Source organism: Mustela erminea, chromosome 13 (assembly GCF_009829155.1).
Source record: "Mustela erminea isolate mMusErm1 chromosome 13, mMusErm1.Pri, whole genome shotgun sequence".
Lineage (NCBI taxonomy): Eukaryota > Metazoa > Chordata > Mammalia > Carnivora > Mustelidae > Mustela > Mustela erminea.
In genome coordinates, this window is record NC_045626.1 from 82,876,438 (window position 1) to 82,900,391 (window position 23,954).

The 23,954-nt window shown below is 45.5% G+C and overlaps 1 protein-coding gene across 2 annotated transcripts in view; it reads right to left on the reverse strand.

Annotated features, from left to right (window-relative positions):
• Positions 1–19,631: 19,631 nt before the first annotated feature.
• Positions 19,632–23,954, reverse strand: part of PTPN11 (protein tyrosine phosphatase non-receptor type 11) — an 85,358-nt gene continuing 81,035 nt past the window's right edge. For both annotated transcript variants that reach the window (XM_032309571.1, XM_032309572.1), the window contains exon 16: positions 19,632–23,605. The gene's annotated coding sequence lies outside the window, so the exon portion shown is untranslated. The remainder of the gene's footprint in view (positions 23,606–23,954) is intronic.

The following is a 23,954-nucleotide window of genomic DNA, read 5'->3' on the forward strand; positions in this document are numbered from 1 at the left end:
TGAGCTGGTTTCTGTTGCTTACAACCAAAGAACGCTGACAGATACACAGGGCTGCCCAGTCCCAAGTCCACTGTCCCTTCCATGAGACAAGGTGATAAATATAATATACACCAGGCCTGCATCCACAGAGGATATGGAAGATTTACAGAGGGAGGAAGGAGAGGGCAGCAGGGCACCCTCCGGCACATCTCCCAAGAAGAAGACAGACACAGAGTTGGACCGCCTGCCTCCCAATGTCTTCCTCCCTCCCTCCCCTTGGACCTAACTCTTAGAACCCATCCTCCATGCCCTCTTCCCCACCCCAACTGACTCAGGGAAATTGTGCATGAAAATCCGCTGAGTTGCATAAAAAGGTTGTGCCTTCAGCTCCAACCTCCACCCTCAAATGGATCAAACGAAACAACAAAAAATTTCTTATTTTCCCCAGAACATCCTCAAATCTTCCACACTCTATTCTCTTTTGTAAATATTTCTATCTCATCCCCTAAAAGCGATCTCGCTGAATGGATGAATACTAATCTGGAGAGAGGACTGAGGAAATTTACATCATTTAAATGAGAGCCTCTATTATGCAAAATTATTATTCAAATTATGCAAACATCAGGCTGAACTGGCTTCGGGCTGGCTGGTGGCAGACCACCATGTGGGGAGGCGGGAAGTGGGGAGAGAGAGAACCTGACACAGAGCGAAGTGACCAGAGGGGAATGGTCCTCACTGGGATGGGTCCTTGTACATTGTTTGCCAGTGCACCCCTCTCTTGCTTAAAATATGCAAAAGTGTGAGTCATTCCCCTCAAAAATCAGAGGAAATGAGCCCCTCGGATGTTCTGACTGTAGATTAAGATTACTTATAACAGCAGTTCCAGAAATTCCTAGAAGACTGGAAAGGATGGAATTCTGTCCCATCAAGGTATCTTGTAAAGATGAGATAACCTGGTGGGGGGTGGGGGAGTTAGCTTTCAGCGTAAATGGGGGAAAAGAACAGAATGTTTGCTACAATGGAGACCGACATCCATTATTATTACCGTGGATGCGGATGCCACTAATAAGAACTCCGTTCCTTTGCCATGTTTTCTTTTAAGGGAGTGGGATTGAGATGTTCACTTGCTTAAAGCCTTTTAGTGGCTGTCCATTCCACACATCGTGCTGAGGCCTACGTCCCCATCATGACTGGACCCCTCTCTATTCCCCAGAGTCTTCCTAGGCTAGTTGGTTTCCTCCTTCACTGCCTGCAGTCATACCTCTAACTCCTACAATATACACAATTCCTTCCTGCCCCAGGACCTTTGTCTGTGCTACTTCCTCTGCCAGAAATGCTCTTCTCCCTGCTTTCTGACTGGCTGCTTCTTTCTCTGGCTCCAGGTTTTATCCTCAGACAGGCCCCCTTCCTGAGCTCCAACCGAATACCCCTTAAATATTCTCTAAATATTCACTGCTAGACACAAACACACACCTCCTTCTCCCAGCCTCTACCATTTTTCTTTTCACAAAATACAACTATATACTTATTTGTGTCGTTAGTTATTTTTTCGTTTACCCCACCACCACCACTAAGTTATAAACTCTTACAAGGCAGGGACTGTGTCTTTCTTGTGCATGGCCAAATTTCCGGCAATTTGCACCATGCCTGGTACATAGTAAATAGGAAGTAAATAATGAATTAACTAGTTTATTAATAATCCATGTTTCCAAGTAATTTTTGCAATTCTCCTGACACAAGAAAGAAAACTATCAGACCAGCCAGGCAGATATTAGTTATTCTCATTTTGCAGATAGACACAGGAGGCCCAGGCTCGCCCATGTGGACATGAGCAGAGGGTAGAACGCAGGTCTTCGGACTGATTCAGGATCCAGGACCCCTTCTGCAGGCCACACTCCCGGGTCCCTGACGATCACTTCATTAATGCAAGTTCCATCCGAAATCTGATGAACCTTTTCTTCAGTCAGAGGGCAGATTTGTGTTTGTAAATAAGAGTGGGAATGTTCTGGGCGTCTGGGTGGCTCAGTCTTTAAGTGTCTGCCTTCAGCTCAGGTCATGATCCCAGGGTCCTGGGATCGAGCCCCGTGTGTCATGTGTCGTGTTCCCTGCTCAGCGGGCAGGCTGCTTCTCTGTCTCCTTCTGCCCCTTCTCGCACTCTCTCTCCCTCAAATAATAAATAAATAAAATTTTTTAAAAAGAGTAGAAATGTTTTAAAGAATGAAGTGTTTTCAAAGGCCCTAAGTTCTTCAGAAGTACTCATTCATTCATTTATTCTAGATCTGATTGATTCTCTGTTCGGTGCTGGCGCCACTCCCATGGCTTTGGACCTGAACAAGCTACCTCAGTGAGCCCGATATGCAGCCAGCCGTGGAAACCACCGATCTAACCCCACCCCCTCCTTTGACAGACTGTGAAATTGAGGCCCAAAGAGGAACAGTCACTAGCCCAAGGAGAAGAAGACTCTGTGCCCCAGGCCCCTCATATCTATGACTGCATGTGTTCCTCCCAACAATGGTGAAAGGTAGGCATTATCAGGGCACCTGGGTGGTTCACTCGGTTAAGCATCTGCCTTTGGCTCAGATCATGATCCCACGGTTCTGGGATGGAGCCCAGCCATAAGGCTGCCTGCTCAACAGGAAGCCTGCTTCTCCCTCTCCCTCTGCCCCTCCCTCCCTGGGCTCGGGCTCTCTCTCTCTCATTGCTGCTTGAATAAATAATGTCTTTTTTTTAAGATTTTATTTACTTATTTCACAGATCACAAGTAGGCAGAGAGTCAGGCAGAGAGAGAGGAGGAAGCAGGCTCCCCACTGAGCAGAGAGCCCGACGTGGGGCTCGATCCCAGGACCCTGGGATCATGACCTGAGCCGAAGGCAGAGGCTTTAACCCCCTGAGCCACCCAGGCGCCCCTGAATAAATAAAATCTTAAAAAAAAGAAACAAAAAAAAAAAGTAGGCATTTTTCCCATTTCACAGATAGGAAGGGAGAGACATGGCCAAAGTCCCAGGGTGAGTCAGTTGGGAATGGGTGTGATGACCATCCACTGTCCCAGAAAACCTACTCTGAGACACAGTTTAGCATATCAGTTCTTACTAAGGAGGACCCTTGGGATGAATCCCTGTGCAAGGTTGGGGAAGGAAGCAGGAGTGGGCAAAGAGGAAGCAGAGCGTGATACAGGACGAACCACACCCCCCGCCTACCCCACAGGGAGTTGCAGTACTAACGCAGTGATGTCCCCAGTGGGTCCAGATGGCCGGGCCTTCAGGCTCCTCCTTGATGGGGCCTGAGCTGTAGGCTGGCCTGGAAAGGGACAGAAGCAAGGTGGCTCTCCTGTTGAGAGATCCCCGAAGGGGAGAACAGAGAGGCTGTTGGCAGCGTGCCCTCTGTGGAAGGGAGATCAGGATGACACATGGAACTGAGGACTGACGAGCCTCTGAAGCTTGTCCTGCATCTCACAGATGGAAGAGTAGCAGAAACAGGATCTGAACCCAGGTCTCTCTGATGCCAACATTCCCCATCCTTTGCACTATTTTTAAACCACTAGTCTACACTGCTCGGCAAGAACTGAAAAGCCAAAGAAGTTGGACAGAGAGAAGATCCAGAGACTTACTGACCCCAGGGTTGACCACCTGGGAGCCCAAATAGAAGACGTCACCCCTGACAAATGGGAAAGTTGTGACTTGGAGCCAAAGGAGGGAGGAGGAACGGCGGGTTCAGATCTGACCAACCTGCTCGCGGCAGAGGCTGGAATGAAAATTTGCATTCAGGGGCAGATGACGAAACCATCGTGTTTTGAACTCTCTGACATGGCAAAGGGCCAAGAAGACAACCCAGCATTTGTTTGGAGCATTGCATGATGGGAAGTGCCATTAACACTTGGAAAAAATGAAAGGCAGCCAGGGAGATTAAAAAACAACACCGCACTTTCTTCCAGGGACTGCGAGGACTCGGACTTGTCCCCAGAGAGAGGGAGCAACTGAAGACAGTTTCACAGATGATGATAAAATGGAACAAGTGTACAGCGAGGAAGCCGGAGGCCTGAGTTCCAGCCCCAGCTCTGTACTGACAAACAAGCTGTGTGTCCTTGAGCAAACCTCTTGCCCTCTCTGAGCCTCCATGAGAGCAAGTTATAGCGATTACAGTGAGTTCTGCCTTACAGAAGCCAGACATAATATACAGCAAAATCAGGTGGGTTTGCCTCCTAATGATGTCTTAGATTGAATTCTTTTGTCCCAGCCCCACTAAGCCTCTAGGAAAACCATTATTTCCACAGAGAAAAATGTTTATTCTTTATCGGCTTCTAAGACCAAGACCTCTCAACTTTTGTTCTTCCTCTTTCGAAGGAGCCTTAAGTAAAATATACATTTCACTTTTCCCTTTATTGTGACAGTGGCTATGTGCTGATGCATGGCTTCTGGGGCCATCCGAGCTCCATGTTGTGGAGGCAATATGGAGTGGTCCAGGAGGAGCCAGGAAAGCAGGAGAGGAAGAAGCTGGGGCGTTTCCTTCTGACCCCTCCCTGCTCCGACAACTGTCGCATACCTCCTGATCTATCAGGTGCTCCTACTGGTGGCCCCTCGCCGCTGGGTCCCCCACACACACACTCCCTTCCCTCCCTTGGCCCCAGCGGGGGTAAGGGCTCCCTGCTGTGCTAGCCAGCCTGTGCCATTCACTGCACCCACATCATTAACAGGTCTTTCTACTCAACTCTCCCCAGCTGCCCAGTGAGCTTGTGCCTTGTCTCTCCTGCGGGAACCCTAGCTGACATGATAGATGCTCAGTAAGTACGGGGGCGGGTGGGGAATAAATGAATGAGTAAATGAATAAATGGGTGGCTAGAAATGGGAACGTGTGAGGCGACAGGTGTGCTAATGACTGGTTACTAGACCATCATTTCACTGTATCTAGCCATGTCAAATCATCACAGCGTACGCCTTAAAGGTGGACCATTTTTAATTGTCTGGTATGCCCTAATAAAGGCGGGAGTGGATGAGTGGGCGGGAAAGGGGCAGAAGTAGGGGAATCACGTAAGGACTGTGTTAAGGTGAGATTATGAGTTAAGGGTAACGTAAGCCAGAGAGTAGGGGTCAGGGCTGCCTGGGGTAGGAGCCCCGGTGAGGCTGGGAGGCAGCGTGTGTTGGCAAAGCAGAGGGAGGCGGGATGACGTGCGAGGTGAGGTGAGCTGCCCACAGCCGTCTGCGCCGCTGCGTGAAGACTCCTCTGTCTTGTCTGCGCTGCCCAAGGGGACGTGAGGTGACTGTGCCGAGCAAAATGCCCATTAATTACTTTGGCCGTAGGTCAGCCAGCACATCCCACACTCGTGCCACGGACAGTACATGAAAACCGCCTTCAACCGCACCCAGACCTCAGCCTCCAGCAAGGTCAGACGGAAGGAGTCCGACCTGCCCAGCACCCTTCAAGGGAGTCGCCCGGCTCCATGGCCATCAGAGGAAGCCATTTTTCATCTTAGACAAGCAATTCTGGAAGCTACCAGAGCTGTGGCTTAGAATATACTCAGGAGCCCCCATCTGGCTTCTTTCCATGTCTAATGCAGGCATTTTCCTCATGTGCAGAATTCCAGATTTCTACAGTACCCAACGTTTCCCAGGCTTCTGTGACTCAAAACCATGGTCACCATGTCGCCATATGCTCATCATTGTGCATGCTTTATTATTTATCAAATGTTGTCCTTTACACGGACACTCACCCAGCACCCCCGCCTTTCTCTTGAATATGTTTTCAAAGAAAATCATGCCTCAGCAAAGGAGAACCATTGAGGCACAGACTCTGGAAGCAGGCTTTCTGGATTCAAATCCTGCCTCTGGTACCCACTAGCTGTGTGACCTTGGACAAGTGCTTTCACCTCTCTGTGATTTGGTTTTCTCCTCTATAAAGTGGAAATAATAACAGGATCTTACGTCTTAAGCAAATGAAAGGCGTTATGACTGTAAAACCTTTACAAAAGTGCCCAGAACACGCACTGTTGCGAGCAGCGGTTGTTTTTGCTGGAAATGGAAAACAAGTTCTCACCAGCTATATAGAGAAGGTAGAGGGGAAATGCAAATTCAAAATTTAAAAAAAAAAAAAAGTCGTATCCAATTTTCTTTGTTAGAAGGAGAAATTAGCAAAATACCAGACATTAAAGCCACATTGGCACCAAGCTGAAGTTTTCTTTCTGGGGTAATCGGAGAATGAATGGCATCTGAACGAGGCAGAATGCTTTCTCCCGGTGATTTAAAGCTCTGTCCTTGTATCAACCACAATCGTGCTTTGTGCTCTATACTGCCATCCTCTCTGGTTCCCCACCCCAGTGACAGGGGCAAACGGGTCCAAGAGATGGAAGACACTCGTCCAAGGGCACAGGCAAATTAATATTGGAGTGTAAGCCGCGGGGACAGCTGACTGTTCCTGGTGTCACACAGGTGTCTGACTTGAGCTTGCGTTGCAGAGATGTCTGCGTCCAAAGACATCCTTTCCAGAAGCATCCAGGGCTGTCTTGAATGAACACATTGATTGCCAGCCACCCTAACTAAATAAAGAGCCAGATTGCCACCTTCCTCCATGGAGGCACCTCTGTTTTAGAAATTGGGGTTGATTTTCATAATTGCCCATTTGGGCCACTTTTTTTTTTCCCCTCTTCCTGCACTTCAATTCCCACTCTTGCATTTTAAGTTTTACAATAAATAGGGAGCCCAAGAAACTCTAGGACCCACTCTTGACCCCCCCAAAAGAAGAAACTCTCTCTCTCTCATTCCCCAAACCTCCTCTCCCTTGACCTACCCTCCCCCTCACTTTGTGGCCAATAATGTTACTATGGAAAGGATGAGACCATACAAATACAGCCCAGCCAGAGAGGCTCTGGACCCAGAGACTCCGGGAATCTATATCCAACATGAATACCCGAGAACTTCAGTCCAGCTCTGTTCAATGGGCTCATGTCTTTAGGCGCCTGCCATAAAAAACCCTGATGTGTAAAGAAAGGCTTCTGTAAAAATTCCATAAAAATGTGGGAAGTAGTCAATGTCCGTTCCACAAAATGATTTGCAGGAGGCTCGAATATTTTCCTCTTCGCCAAACTGCCTTTATGAAAAAGAGCCATAGAAGGAAAGACTTCAGCAACCTCCCAGGGGTTGTGAACGCGGGTATATTGCAATCAGTGTTGCTCTTAGCCTCGGGAAACTCTATTTTCTTTGCCGTTAAAATTGCCTGCGATATTCTCCTTAGGTGTTCAAAACTCAGTCAGATGTGCATTCCCCCAGACAAAGAAAAAGTAACAAATAAAAAAAATTAGAACGCCAGGCTGGGGGGAGTGAAATCAGGGGTTGTCTCTGTGAGAGGGTGCTCCACTTACTTTCCCTCCTTCAGGGTCTGGGTTCCTGACCTGAAGAAACAGGGAACTGAAAAGCTAATGGTCTCTGAGCAGCTGCCATCAGCACCTCCTCCACACATGCACGCACGGCACACATGCACATGTGCACTCTCACACACATGCATGTGTGCACACATATACACATGCACTCATGTGCACACACACATGCACACACGTGCACATATGCATAGCACATAATACACCCACATGCACACATGCACTCATGCACAGGTACTCATGTGCACACCCACACTCACACATGCACTCACATGCACATATGCACTCACACGCGTGCAATCGTGTGCACACCCATACTTACACATGCAACCACATGCACACATGCACCCACCTGCACACATGCATGCACACATACATGTACCCACACACATGTGTCCACATGCATACATGCACTTGCACGCGTGCACTCGTGTGCACACATACACGCACGCACACACACAGTCTAATGGGACAAACCTGCTCCTTCCTCTCACTAGAACCTCCCCGACCTCATCCTTAGGCCGAGTCGAGCCAGCTCAGTTACCCTTGCAACCTCAGTAATTAGCAACTTTTATTTTGCCGCCCAGCACCTGCTCCTTTTCTTCTGATAATAGGACCCTGCTTCCTTTTGGGACTAGGCCTCCCCAACTCTCAATCCAAGAGGTTTGGGAAAGGTCAAGACACACCCCCTTCCAAAGAGCAGTCATATGACTCAAGCCTGACCAATGAGCGTATTCCATCATCCTGGCCGTAATAATTGGCTCAACAATGGGCGTGCGACCAGTGGTAATCTAATTAAAACCAACGCCATCTTTTTTGTAAGAACTGTTACAGGAGAGGTAGTTTCTCTTCTTAAGAGCTTGCTGAGGGGGTAGGAGTTGAGCCTGGAAATGTATTGGCAGCCATCTTGCCACTGTGAAAGAAAGTCAGGGTTGGCCTAGGAAAGCCAATGCTGACTCAAGAGATAAATCTTTAGTAACTTTTTTGGAGCTTCTGGGTGTAGCCATACACAAAATTAGATCTGTCTTTAATGACCCTACAACCCTAGTAGTTACCTCAGTAGGAGAACAAAGGAAGAATGTTTCAGATACAAGAATGGTGACGCATACACAAATGCTCTGAGGCAGAAGCATTTTTATCAAACAGAAAGAAAGCCATCGTGGCCTGGGTTCAGAGACTAATGACAGGCAAGAGTGGAAGAAAATGATTCCAAAAGAAAGATAAGGACCAGACCATCCAAGGCAGATAATAGACTAGGAATTTTTATCCAAAGAACAATAGGAAATGTTTCAAGAAGGAGAGGGTTAGTGATCGGATTTGAATTTTATAATATGCACAGCAGGCTGCTTTAAGGAGAATGGAATGGGGTAAGGAAGGGAGATAGGCAGATGTTGGAGGGACCATTACGGGACTATTGTAACGGTCAGGTGAGAGAAATGGTGGCCCAAACACAGCGGCACATGTCTGCATTGCTGCCCTTGGAAAGGCAACATAGAGGAAGGGAGGCTGGCCACCGCCGGTCTTTGTAGCTACACAATTTGAAAACTAATGCAACCACCGAGGAAGATTTGCCGCACCCAGCAGCCCGCCTGAACCACCGAATCGTGGAGAGTTAACACAATCAATAAATCTACAGTTGCTGAGTGAGAGCGCTGCTTTGCATACATATAGCAAGGAAGCAAGGAGCCATGAGCTATTTCTGCCGCTGAATTCGGTCACCCTTAAACCTGTAAGAACCTGGAAGCCGGCAGACTGCGCCTGTCAGACAGGTGCCTTTACCTGCTTGTCTTTTCCTGCTAACACCCTCCAATGGTTCTTCTCCTGGCTGGCATTTCCTTTGAGTTAAGAAATGGCAGATGTTAACTGTGGAGGCAAAAGACTCCTCTGCAGGGGAAAAATTAGATATATTGCCTTGACCACGTGAACAAGGTTAACGTCATCACTGAAGGGACACATGGCACGTTGAGCCTCAAGTTGAGACCCACTGGGGACACAACATCACCCACGTGGCATTTTTGCCAAAAACGTTGAACCTGAAATTAATCATAAGCAGCAACCAAACAAATCCAAATTGACAGATATTGTACAAAACAAATGGCCTGTGGTTTTCAAATACAAATGCCATGAAAGACCAAAAGGCAAGGGAACTATTCTGAAATCCAAGAGACTGAATAAAAAAGACAGCTAAGTGCCAAGTATGATCTTTGATCAGCTCCTGGTTCAAAAAGAAGAAAAAAAAAAGGCTGTAAAAGACATTTTGGGGACCACTGGGGAAATGAAAATATTGCCTGTATGGTAGACAACAGTGTTGTATCAATGTTCAATTTCCTGAGTGTGAATATCGCATCGTGGTTATAAGAGAGGATGTCCATGCTGTGAGGATTTGCACACTGCCATACTGAAGGTAAAGAGTCATGGCGTCTGTACCTGGTTCTTAGATAAACAATGATAGATGATAGATCGACAGATCCATCAATTGATAGATAACAGACAGGTAGAGAGATACATAGTATAAACAGGGCACAATGTCAGAAATGGCCCCGTCAGGGTGACCAGTAGATGACTACTGATTGCACTAATCTATTATTCTTGCAAATCTTTTGCAGGTTTGAATGACTTCAAATTAAAAATTGTGGGGGAAACTCAGTAACTGTTTAATATCCACACACAACCATGTGCAAATACAGACACACAAAGGCCATTCATTGACACAGCATGTCAATGGTTCTGCACCAACGATGGTGCAGAACCATCTCCCCAGTGGGGAACATTGGAATAACCAAGTATCCCAGTTTGTCTAGGACAGACATTGTTAATAGAGCCTCCCTAAGAAGTGCTCCCCCTACTTATGTCAAGGGCAGTTGCCAAAAATGGAAAGAAAACATCACCATCGTCTGACTTCTGTTGTATCAACTTCTAGTCATTCATTTCTCAAACATGTACTGAGTCCCTAATGGTGTACCAGCAGCTCAGTCAGTATACAATGCTGAGTAAAGTCAACAGGGTTCCTGCCCTCATGGAAATGATCATCAAAAAAGTCATGTCTGGCCAACTATAACCCACAGGCCAGATCCAGCCTGCTTTTTGATAACTCGTGGGCTAATGGAAAGAAAGAAAGAAAGAAAGAAAGAAAGAAAGAAAGAAAGAAAGAAAGAAAGAAAGAAAGAAAGAAAGAAAGGAAAAGGAAAGAAAGAGGGAAAAAGTTATATTTTTAAATGGTTGGAAAAAATCAAAAGGAAAATATAATCCTGGGACATATAAAAATTAAACGAAATTCAAACTTCAGTGTCCATCAATAAAGTTTTATTGGCACACTGCAGGACTCATTCATGCACTGTCTCTGGCTGCGGTCCTGCTCCAACAGCATAATTGAATGGTCATTAACAGACATCATATGGCCCACAAAGCCCAAGATACTTAGTATCTGGTCCTTTGCTGAAAAAGCTTGCCAACCCCTGGAAGAAAGCCATGTTTTCAGTGTGGTACCCCTGGTTGCTGGAAGATGAAATAAAGTGATATAAGCATAACGGCACCACTGATGCCTCGCACTGAACAACATGCTCCACTGATGTGTGTGGGCTATCTACCTCAGTTCACTCATCTGTAAAATGAAGACGTAAGAGCATCTTCCTGGAGGGTTGTGTGGCTGTAATAAGAAAATGCAGGTCAATCACTTGGCACAGTACCTGCATATAGTAATCACTCAATAAACAGTAACAACTGGCAATTAATGGAGCTGATTGCATCACTGAAATTCTACTGACAAGCTGATGGTCTCATTTACTATCTCAATTAAACTGCTTCATGTTTCATGTGGAAATATTTCGAATGTTCAACAGAATACATGGAACATTTAATCTTACAAACATATGATCTATAATTGGCTATAAAAATTAATAACATGGAAACATTTAATGAAAAGAGACATTTTTAAAGCCTCTGGCATGCCACTTGGCCCCTCTCTGATCCCATCATCCTCCCCCCTTCCTCAGGCCAAAGCGACAACTATCCAGAGACTGGGGCTTATCCTTCCCATATTTTCCTCTCTAGTTTCAGTACAAATAATTTTGTTTTCTCCACACATCACATTATTGCTTTCCTACGGTACCAAAGAGGCAGAATGAATGGTCTCATTCTGTTCATGTTCTTCCATGATTTGCTTGTCCCTTGGTTTGTATGGTGGGTCCACCCTGATGTGACCTACCCCTCTCCTCTGCTATATCAGACACCAGCGTATGGGAAACCCCCTACGGAGTCCGTCCATTCTTCTGCCGAAGGGGCCATTTGGGGCATCTTCCATTGCTTTGCTCCTATAAATGAATGGCTGTTCTTGTTTGTGTATGTCTACTAACTCACTGATTCTGCACAGCTGCATGGGAAGTACATTGTGATGGTCAGCCCCTTTCTCAGGGAGGCTCTGAAATCTTGTTACTTGCCGAAGTCTCACACGCAGGACTCAGGACTGGGTCTTTATTCTCTGCCTACCCCCAGTCTCACCTCTTTCAAAACACCCACTTAACAGATTGAAGCAATTTCCCACTTTTCCAAAGCGGAGGACATGATCGACCCATTTCTGTTCCCAAGATTAAAAGCCATTAGCAGGGACACCTGGGTGGCTCAGTCGATTGAACATCTGCCTTCGGCTCAGGTCATGATCCCAGGGTCCTGGGATCGAGTCCCACATCAGGTTTCTTGCTCAGTAGGGAGCCTGCTTCTCCTTCTGCCTACCTCTGTCTCTCTCTCTGTCAAATAAATAAATAAAATCTTTCCAAAAAGCAAAAAATAAAAGCCATTAACAAAAAAAAAAACAAAAGCATGTTGGCACATTCAAGGTGTGTCTGAGTTAAGTTTTGCATTTTGTGCCAAGGAGGAAGGCTAGTGAAGGATTTGCAGTACTAATTGACGATAAAAGTAAAATATTTTTGCTCAACAATGACCTTTTCTAAGGGCTGTGTAAACCCGAAAGTAACCCATGAATTTTATTCACATCTTCCCTGCTATGTGCCATCAACAGGTAAATCTGTATAACACAGGAACAGGCTATGTTAAGGGATGGCAAGCCCTTCCCAAGCCCTACAGGAAGATCACAGATGTTCACTGAGCATGTACTAAGTGCTAGGGAGAGTATTTATTGCCATAAAGTTCTCAATGGTCCTTCACAGGAACTACCATGATTTCCATTTTCCTAAGGAGGAATCAGAATCAAAGCCTTAACTGACTTGCCCAACATCACACAGTGAGTAAGGGGCAAAACCAGGAAACAAATTCAAGCCTGTGCTGTACCAAAGCCCTGATTTTCCAAGAAAATCCACATGCCTAGGATTGAAATATCCTATCTCCACTGGACCCCAGTTGTATTTAGTATCTTAAACCAAAATGTTTATCCTAACTTACCCTTAGTGGAAACCTGATGACTTATTCTAAAATATAAAGATAAGAATCATATGGTTCCAGCCAAAGAGTTTAGTCCATTTTCAAATACAGAAAAGGAATTAAACACAATAAATCAGTTCTCAATAGGGCATGGCTAGAGGATCATTTGTGTGCTTGAAGCTCGGGGGTTTTTTCTGCCCATAACTCAAACCTTTGTTAGGCATTTTCTAAAAACTTCATACAAAGTAACCCTTGGGGGAATCAACCCTTTAAAAAGACAGAAATTGATTTTAATGCGGGGGGGGGGGGACCGGGTAATATGGAAATCAGCAATCAAACATGTATGAATGATAATGGGAAAGAAATTGCTTTTACAAGTCTAGGAATCTATCAGGAACCAGACATCTGTCACCTCCTGAACAGACTTTAATTTTAGAGTTTGCTTCCTTTAAAATTCTTTCCCCTTCTCTTCCCATAGTTAGACGGATTTCACATATGCTTGGGATTTCACAAACTCGGTCTTGGTAGATGTGATATCTAAGAATATCTGAAGCCGTTTCCAAGTTGCTGTGGAATAATGCTTGTCTTGTTCTCTGAAATCAAGCCTTTGGGTTTTTCTTACTCCTCGTGGCTGCTCTTGTGACGTCAGGTGATCCTCAACTGCATGTCTGCAGACACGAACGGACCCAAGCCTGAGTATCATTTCCAGTGGCATTTAGCGGCTCAGAAATCCCCCAGTGCATCACGTTTCAAACTACAAATGTGCCTATGCATCCGCTGGTGATCTTGTAAAAAATGCAGGTTGTGACTCAGTAGGGCTGAAGTCGGACCTGAGTCGGCATTGCACCCCAAGTGGTGATGGTGTCGGTTGCAGACTGCACCTTGAGTGGGGAAGCTCCAGTGGGCTTTTTATTCTCTCTTTACCCCCTCACCCCACCCCAGATCCATTCTCTGCCCTACGGACTCCAGCACCTGGACACCTTGGCTCTCTGGTTTACAGGTGAATTGGCCAATGGAAGGTGAGGTCAACGGATTGAGCCAATGGGAAGCAACAACAGGAGATCAGAGTGTCATGTACTTAACATGGAAGAGGACTATGTAGGTGTGATTAAATTAAGAGTCTTGAGGTGGGGAGATTATCCTGGTTTATCTGGGTAGGCCCAATATAATCATTTGGGTCCTTATAAGTGAAATAAAAAGTCGAGAATGTCAGCATCAGATGTGACCAGCTGTTTGTGGCTTTGAAGATAGAGGAAGGGGCCAGGAGGCAAAGAGTGTGGGAAGCCTCCTCTAGAAGGTAGAAAAGGTAAGGGAGTGAATTTTCCTTCCTCCAGAAGGAATGCATCCCTCCTAAACCTCAGCTGTACTCCAGTGAAACCCATTTCACATTTCTGACCTCCAGAACCGTAAGAGAGTGAGTTTGTGTTTTTTTAAGATTTTAAGTAATTTCTGCACCCAATGTGAGGCTCAAACTCGCAACCCCAAGATCAAGTGTCGCATGCTCTACCAACTGAACCAGCCAGGTGCCCCAAGTTTGTGTTGTTTTAAACAACTATGTTTGTGTTAAATTGTTAATGCAGCAATCAGGGATCCAGCGAAGAACAAGACAAAGTCCCTGTCCTCTCGGAACTGACATTCTAGAGGAGAAGACAATGAACCAACAAATAAACAGAGCAGGTAACTGGAGGTAGCGACGTGCTGTGGCAAACACAAGACACGGGGACATAACAGAGAGTGTCTTGGGAGGTCTCCACTTTGCTTAGGGTGGCACAGAAGGGTACTTTTGGGAAGATGACTTTAACTGAAATAAAAACGACAAGAAGTCAGCCATGTGAAGATCCGGAGGGAGAGCATTTCAGCAAAGAGGATCAGCACGTGCAAATGTCCTGTTGCTGAAATCGACTTGGCAGATGTCGTGAGTACATGACTGTAGGGAGCTCCCAGCATGGACAGAGGCTAGAGAATCACACAGAGCTTCACAGCCAGGGGAGGTACTAACCCCCTCCAGGGGAATTTGGTAATGCATGCGGGTGCTTGTGGTTGCCACAGGGACTGTGGGCACCACTGACATTTACCAGGTCAGGTCCAGGGATGCAAAATACTCTAAAATATGGAGAAGAGGAGCAACTTGGGTGGCTCAGCCCTTAAGCATCTGCCTTCAGCTCACGTCATGATCCCAGGGTCCTGGGATGGAGCCCCACATCAGGCTCCCTGCTCAATGCCCCAGAAGGAGTCTGCTTCTCCCTCTCCCCCTGCTTGTGTGCTCTTGCTCTCTCTCACTTGCCCACTCTCAAATAAATAAAATCTTAAAAAATAAATAAACAAAATAAGATATGGAAGAGAGTCCCATGCAAGGAAGTTCTGTCCACTCCAGATGCCCTGTAAGGAACTGGGATTTGATTCTGAGCATGATACAAAGCCACTGGAGAGCAGAGGACCATTGGAATCCAAAGCCTGTGTTTAACAGACCCCTCTGTGGGTCTGACTTGAGCTGAGGGGGTTAGAAAAAGAAAGAAAATCTGAAGCCATTCTCAGCCCAGCTGCTGGGACAATTAAGACCAGCCCCACGTGGCGGCTGATGTAGAGACCCGATGCTAAGAACGCGTTTCCCGAGCTGGTGTCCTCTTTCCCCCACCCTGAGAATTACAATCACAGCAAGACCAAAACCACAACTCCCAGCCCAGACAGGTATATCCCGCACACACCTACGGAAGAGTAGTTAACAGAAAGGGACCCTGGTGACTCAGTAATTCCAGCCACCTCAGTCAGTTATAGAGAATTCAGTATCTTTATTCCCCCTGGAGGTTGCGGAAAGATAAAATAAAATAAATTAGAAAAAACAGAGGTTTATTCCTAAACTCAAAACAAGACAGATCCAGAACTAAATAGAAAAAATGTTGGGGCGCCTGGGTGGCTCAGTGGGTTAAAGCCTCTACTTTCAGCTCAGGTCATGATCTCAGGGTCCTGGGATCGAGCCCCACGTCAGGCTCTCTGCTCAGCGGGGAGCCTGCTTCCCCTCCTTCTCCCTCTGCCTGCCTCTCTGTCTACTTGTGATATCTCTCTCTCTCTCTCTCTGTGTCAAATAAATACATAAAATCTTTTTTCTTAAAAAGTCAAGTGAAATGAAGAGTTCACAGGCATAAAAATGTTCAGCCTCACTTTCGTGAGAAATGCAATCAGAGTTACATCGAGCTATGATTTTTTTACCCACCGGGCAGACAAGGTGCAGGTTTGACAAATGCCAAGCAGAAGAAAGTGTGAGGCAACGGGCTGCTAGGGATAAAGCAGGTTCAGCCTCACTAGAGGACAATTCAGCATTAACTGTCCTAGTAAGAAGTGTAAGACCCGTTGGAACCAGCACTTACCCATGGTAGGACATGTGTTCAAAGTTGCTCACTGTCCTTGGGGTATGATGGGAAACTCTCCGTGGGAGAAAGGCGTGGAGGGCTATTTCCCTGTGTGCTCTACTGGAACTTTTTTTTTTTTTTAAGATTTTATTTACTTATTTGTCAGAGAGAAATCACAAGTAGGCAGAGAGAGGGGTAAGCAGGCTCCCCACTGAGCAGAGAGCCCGATGCGGGGCTCAATCCCAGGACCCTTGGATCATGCCCTGAGCCGAAGGCAGAGGCTTTAACCCACTGAGCCACCCAGGCACCCCTCTACTGAACCTTTTACGTTTTGTTCTAAGTGAATGTATTACCGATTCAAAAATACACAAAATTCCAAAATTCAGAAGGGCCCTAAACCTCAGGAGGGGAACCCTATAAAAACAAAGTCATGTTGGTGAATGGGTGCAGAGTTTCGGTTGGGACAATGATAAGCTTCTGGAGATGGACGGTCATCACTGCCATACAGCAGTGTGAATGCATGTGAGGCCACTGCACTGTCCACTTAAAGATGGTTAAAATGGTCAATTTTATGTTTTGTGTATTTTACTACGACAGAGTTAGTCTGAAAACAAATGAGACCGAATTGCACTGAATCATGAGGCCACATTCAAATGCTATCATTTCCAAGACTCAGCCACACTGATGAAACTTGGGGGCTCAGGCCACCTGAATTCTCCATGAATAGTCCTGCTTGAATATAATGTTATCATTCTTAATAAAGGAACTTTGTTAATTGTAAAGCTAAACTGCAACTTTTAAAAGTTTTTTATTTATTTAAGTTATCTCCACACCCAACACAGGGCTCAAGTCCACAACCCTGAAATCAAGAGTCACAAGCTCCTTGGACTGAGCCAGCCAGGCGCCCTAACTAAATGACGATTTAACTTTGCTTTGTGCGAGTCTACGAAAATGCGATGCAGGAAAAAAAAAAAAAACCTTGCCCCAACGACATGAATTTGATTTCTCCCTTAAAAAATGTGATGTTGGTGATGATTACAGAGTGAAATGGCTCGTTCCAAACCATAATGTACACTCTCGATTATACGAGGAAGTCCCAGCAAAACTGGCCTAGATTATCGAAAATAGTGAATTTAGACATCAAGAACTGAACGCTTAAAAATGCAGTGTATAGATACACAGAGAATGGAAACACTAAAACATGTAAACATGTACTCCATTTTGTTGCAAAAATGTGTCCCAAAAGTGCTAGAAAGGCCATCCATATGAATCACAATACAGAGAATCATTCTCCTTTGTTCAGTGATGGAGAAGCAAGAGTTGAACAGAGAAACAGCTATTGCTTGCAAGTTCATTTTTAGAAAAAGATACACACACACACACACACACACAAACACACAGGTTTCCCCACTGGTCAGGAGGAAGCTCAAGCGACCTCCACCACTGAATTCTAATTCCCCTCTAATCCACTCCTATGTAACTTTCACTTGACATTAACAACCTGGACACTGTCTACTCCAGTCCAATTAGAACCATCTGCCTCCCTCCAATTAGACCCAGCGCCTCGAAAGTGGGAACAGTTAGTTCTGTTCATCCATTCCTCGGAGACTAGGCCCCTTGGGGTGTGGATTTCATCTTTGCTGAATGGAAGAGAATCTGAAGCCCAAATCCCTGCCAGTCCAGTATAACCATACAGTCTTATCAGGTAGCGAGGACTTCAAATCTGCAATCCCTTTGTGCATACGCTGCCGGCAGGCTTTATCGGGCAGTATCACGTTCTCACAACCTTCATTTTAGAAGCGGTATTTTATATCATGATGTCACTTCAGGATTTCAATTGTCTGACCTCAAATGACATGAGTATCAACTCGTTGGTAACTGCTGCTATTGATAAAACAGCAAATCTCTATTTCAGACTCATTATCATTTCGCAAATTCAGTTCTTTGGAAGCATCGCCAGCTCCTGGGCGGGAAATGGCACCTGCAGTGAAGCCATTCACTCGAGGTCCTGACGGTCCCTTTGTGTGGCCTCTCCCAGAGCCAAAGCGAATGGCTGCATGCAAAGCATATATGTAGCAGTGCCCAGCAATGAGTAGGGACTTTCTTCAGAAGCTTTTTCACTGACAAGATGATCGAGTCCATCCAATCCTCAGTTCTCCATCCACAATTGATTTGTTACGGGAATTCCCACTTTGTCTCTAATCCGCACATTTTCTTGGGGCTTTCCTTGTGCGTAGGAAAGAAGAATGTTCCTTGTGTGTAGAACTGGAAGGCTCTTTCACAACACGTAAAGACAAGATATTGCCGATGCCTTCTCAAATACGTACGGCCCAGGATCTCAAGGATTATGGGGAATGAGGCATCTCCAGGCTGGTGGCGCACCCAGCACCGCCTCTGGAACCCCAGAGGGTCACCAGCACTGCAGCACAGAAGCCCTCCGTCTGTGGAAGGTTACGTGCCCCTGGGAGAGACAACGGAGCCCCTCCTCATAATCCTCATCGTTTGGAAGTGATTGTCTGATCTCTGCCTTTCCTGCTGTGTCTGAGCAGCCCGCATCTTCAAGCACTTTCTGCATCCCAGTGGAAATCTCTGCTACTGACCTGTGCAAGGTCCAGCTCCCACTAGGACATCACCCTTGGGAGGGTGGCCACCATATCTGTGCCAGTCATCACTCGGCCCGAGTCTAGCACAGGGGCAGCGTCTGGCATTGCCCACAGGCTCCCTATTTTGAATGGCTAGAGGACTGGTCTCACGGGTGAAACCAGCTAAACTTGACGGATACCTGTTGAGTAACTCGGCCGAGACCAAAAGGACAATAATATTTCACAGTGTAAATAAGTAATATAAATCTCTTCTTAGATTTACAACAGAGAACTGAGAACTTATTGCGTTACTTATAAACCGATTTCTTTCTGCCAATGTTCATGTGGCGCTGTCAAAAGCAGCAAATGGCCTTGTTTACTTGTGGCCTAAACCTAAAGGGACGAGGGGTGCCTGCGTGGCTCAGTGGGTTAAAGCCTCTTGCCTTTGGCTCAGGTCATGATCCCAGGGTCCTGGGATCGAGCCCCACATCGGGCTTTCCGCTCAGCTCCGGGAACCTGCTTCCTCCTCTCTCTCTGCCTGCCTCTCTGCCTACTTGCGATCTCTGCCAAATAAATAAATAAGTAAATCTTAAAAAAAAAAAAAAAAAAAACCTAAAGGGACAAGACAGTGTCCTGTGGTACACAATTTACTCCTACCACCCTCTTCTATCAACAGCACTCCACAGCCCCGTCGGGTACCATTTACATTGTATGTTTCCTGATTGTTTCCTGTATGTTTTATAGACATGCTTTCTATTCGTTACTTACTCCTAAGTTCTTGCAAATAGCATCCCCTGCCTGTCTCCCGAAGCTAGTCAGAGTGGGCACTGAATGAATGCCTGAGGAACTGACTCATGTATTCTGTATTCCCAGTTACCTTCCAGATAAGAGCTGCTAAATGTCAGCATTTGGCTAGTGGAAGAGTTTGAGGGACCTATCATCCCGGTTTTTCCTGGACATTTCCAATGAAGTAAATGACTAATACCATAAAATAAGAAAATGGTTTTATTCCTAATTTTTAGTTCCCATACAGTTTACAAATACACGTTTACTCTGATAATACGGCTTTGCAACTAGCAATGCAACTGAACTAACACCCATAAATACAGGTGGGGAGACAATTAACATCCACTAATGTTTCTCTACATAAACTATTCTTTTCATGTCATTTTTTTAAAAAAACAATTGCAAACAGACTACATAATACATGGGCAAAAAGGCAATTAAGTGAATCTCTCGAAACACTAAATGTATAATAAACAGTGCATATTATCAACATTTACATGATTCACATCAAAATGATGACATCCTAAAACATATTCCTTTTAAAGGATAGATTTATCAATAAAATATTACATATCTTTTAATACTCTGGTACAATACTTCATATACTGCAGGAAAATTAAATGTAGGTCTAGTCATCAGCTTAATAAAGGATCCTTTTCCATTAGCTTTTATTAATAAAAGAATCACAATTATGTCATAAATAAACAGGCAAATTATTAATTACATGATTTGAGGTTTAGGATGAAAACTTGTAAAAATTAGTTTGATATACAGTAAAGTTATACAACACACTAAAACCAACTGTTTAATATTTTTGCCTTGTGTGAACTGCCCATAGTGAAAAAAGAACAAACTTTTCAATGATAGAAGAAACAATAAACTGTATTTTCAGGAGGAAAAGGGAGAAAGGTTTCAACAACATTAAGGGCTAATACAGATTCTAATAAAGGCATTCTGAAATCAGGGAGGCCATGTGCTTGCTATACAAAACTTTATTCCCCCAACAACATACAGAAAACAGAAACTGCACTGGGTGTGTCCTTATGTCTACAGTCTAAATTCCCCTCATGGATTAATAAGCTACAACAAAACACTTCACAATTGCATACCTTTCCACATTCCCCCAAACTAGAAATAACCCAGGATGTTGTATGAGTTCTTCAGATCCCCAGTAAAGGTACCCCTAAAAAGAATCTTGATAATCTTCTTGGCTGTTCCAAAGCAACTGGGCTCCATAAAGAATGCACAAACACCAAGAAAGTCGGACAGCAATTTTCTCACGCCCATTTTGCCACCTCTGAAAAGTCACTGATTCAATGGGAGAGAGGACCATGATTTTCAGGAGGGTCATCCACTGGAGGTGAGGTGTCTTTATATTATTTAAAAAACAAAACAAAACAAAAAAAAAACTCTTAGGACTCTGAAATTTGGCTTTTTTTTTAAAAGAAACCCTAATACCATGTGTCAGATAATTTCTTCACCCCAAATATAAAACCCCATGCTTATCATTTTAAAATACTCAACCAGCTACAGGATATTGTGCAAATTTAATGTGTTCCAGCAACCCAGGAGCAGACTTCTTCCCTGTATCTATCACACCTACTTGCCAGGTAACCTGATCAACCTATTCAAGTTCTCACCACCTGCGGGCCCCGCGCCTCTGACCTCCTCACAAACCACCTCTTTGGAACTTCCATTTCCACAACTTTTTTAACACCTGCACCTCCAGCTCCCCACATTTTCATCACCCCTCTCCCCGATTCCATCTCGTGCAGAGGAATCTCAGATCTGAGACCCTGCAATCCCCTTTTCACCGGACACATGACAAACCTGAGCAACCTAGGGGCTATGACAATCTTGTCTTGGCAGAGGTTTACATAACGTGATAGCTGGCTGACTTCGTGGAGGGAAATCTAAACGAAATCAATGTCCTGTAACAAGCAAAGCTAGCCTAGATCAGGCGATTCTGTTCTGAGCACGGAGTAACTCCATCTTAAGCTACAGGCGGAGACATTAATGCAGCAGGTAAATTTGTACAATCAAACCCTTGTATGCTGGTGAAAGACTTTGCCCTCAAAGTCCAGAGTCTCAACTATAGCACAAAATCAAGGCAAAGAAGGAGAATTCAATGCGACAATGCAATAAAAGGAGCAGGACTCAAGACCCTTGTTGCAAATACTGAACTGGAATCTCTCGCTTTACACGCGTGACAAGAAGACAGTAGTCACTGACATTCCCCTTAGAAGGTGATTACCTCTGGGCTATACCAGTGTTCTAAAGCCATTCTAGGTTCACTGGGTTGGGGGGTGGGTGTTGGGGGGAGCGTCAATGTGCATTTTGTCTGTGAAAATGGCGGTGGAGGCAGTTTCCAAACTACCTCAAGACTTCACAGGAGGTAAAGACCTCAGAAACGAAGCACTTGCGGGGCTGGACCGGTCGGGAGCCAAAGCAAGAAGACTGCGCAAGGAGACCATAACCTAATGGCCAAGCCGCCATGGCACTTTATCGTCTTTACAAAGTCAACCAGTGATTCTTTCACTGAAACACACTCACCGAAGGATGATTCCACACACAGGGCAAAGAGGATGTCTTTGGAGAAGGCACTTCAGGTAGAACGGTAGCAAATCCTACTGCTTGACTAGAACAAAAATGAGCCACTGCTAATTCAGTCAGGGGGCGGTGGCGTCCGACTGAACCCACGCACGCGGGGAGGAAGCGCCTCCTGCGCCACCCTCCGCCGGAGCCTCGGGGTGGGGTGGTTCTGCGTTCAGATGCTCTGCCCCCTCAACACAGCCCTCCTTAGAGACCAGTTTCCCAAAGCGCTGGTTCAGAAAATATGCTCAGAGCCAGCAGAAGTGGAAGCTTCTAGAAGGCCCTCTATTTGTTAGTTTGACTTCCAGCTTACACCAGCCATCGCAAGCAGCTTCCACTTCCCAAGGTCACGAGCAGCTTCTCCTTCTAACCATTGCTGTTCTCATGTGGCACTGCTTCTGACAGCCCATTACTCTGGGGGCCCCCGTGGATCACACCTCTCCGCTCCATGCCTTGATGCCATCCCCCTTCCCGAATCTGGGCTGGCCCTGGGATGCTTTAATCACGAGAGGGCAGTGGAAGTTCTGGGTTTAAGTCTTAAGCAGGCCCGGCCATTACTGCTTGATACCCTTGGGAGTTCTGAGCGGCCATGTAGGCGGCCGGTTACCCTGCTGGCGGGGCCACTTGGAGCCATCGCACGCAGAAGGAAAGGCCGGGGACCTGCAGAGAGAAGCCCACCCACCCTGACCACACGGGTAACACCGGCGAGAGGACAGGAACAGCTCAGAGGAGCCCAGCCCAGACTGAAGAACAGGGAGGAGGCGAACACGAGAAGTACTGTTTCAGCCACTGCGTTCTGGGGTGGTTTGTCACCAACAATCGATAACCACGACGCCGGCTGGTTATCCACACATGCGCTTTTTCTCCCTCCCCAAATACAAGACAATGACTCAAATGAAAAGAAAACGTGACAACCATTTCCCCACCACATCCTTCTCAGCCTGGTCATCTGCTAAGAAGAAAACAAACACATCTTTTCTCCCAATTTTCCAAGATTCTTTTTTCCCATGATTTTTTAATGGCAATGCAAAGGTAGATAGTCGACCTCTGACAGGCTGAGGCCACTGGCTTAATTATCATTTAGCCAAAAAAAGAGGCCATCAAATGAATTATCCACTACTGGATAAGCAATGATAAATGAAACTGTTCTCACTCCCACGGGATGTTGTCACCTTTTCCAAAACGTTTTTCCTCTTATAAAAGCCCTGTCATCCCTCACAAGGAGAAAAATAATTGAATTTTTAAGGTCATAAAAAGAAAAGAAAATGCCAATAAGTAGAATTTGAATCTCCATCATCATTAAAATATAGAGCACAATTAACGGCTTCCTCAATTTAAAATAAAATTCTATAAAATATAACACTGTCTACATTGTAGAGATGATTTCTTCTTATCTGAGGAAATGAGTAATTGGTAATCAGGTATTGTCGAGTTAGAATATAGTGGTCTTTAAATGGTTCTGAATTTTGCTTATCCAAAGGTAGTCAACCACAACACAAGCCTTCCAAATTCAAATTCATTCTTCGCATGTACTTTCTTGCATCTGTTCTTGATCTTTTCAGGGAGAGGGTAAAGGTCCACATCTGGGGAAGAAATAAGCTAGAATTTTTAAGGAGCACACATCTAAAAGTTTCTCAAAGGCATTAAACCATTTTCAAGTGCATTCATATCTTTTAAATGTACTACCCATTGAGATGGGAATTTCAACTTGCAACATTGAAACTAGGAGTTTCCAACATCCCTCATAACCTGGGTCGCTGTCTATAGAGGTGACTGAGGGAGGAGACATACTAGGGACAGGAGATCCCAGAGACAGTGCTGGAAGGGGTGTGGAGGTGAGAGGGAGGGGTGCAGGCCCAAGGAGGCCAAAGCCCAGTCACACAGCCAGTCAGGGGCCAAAGGGGATGAGAACACGGGCATCCTGATGCCAAC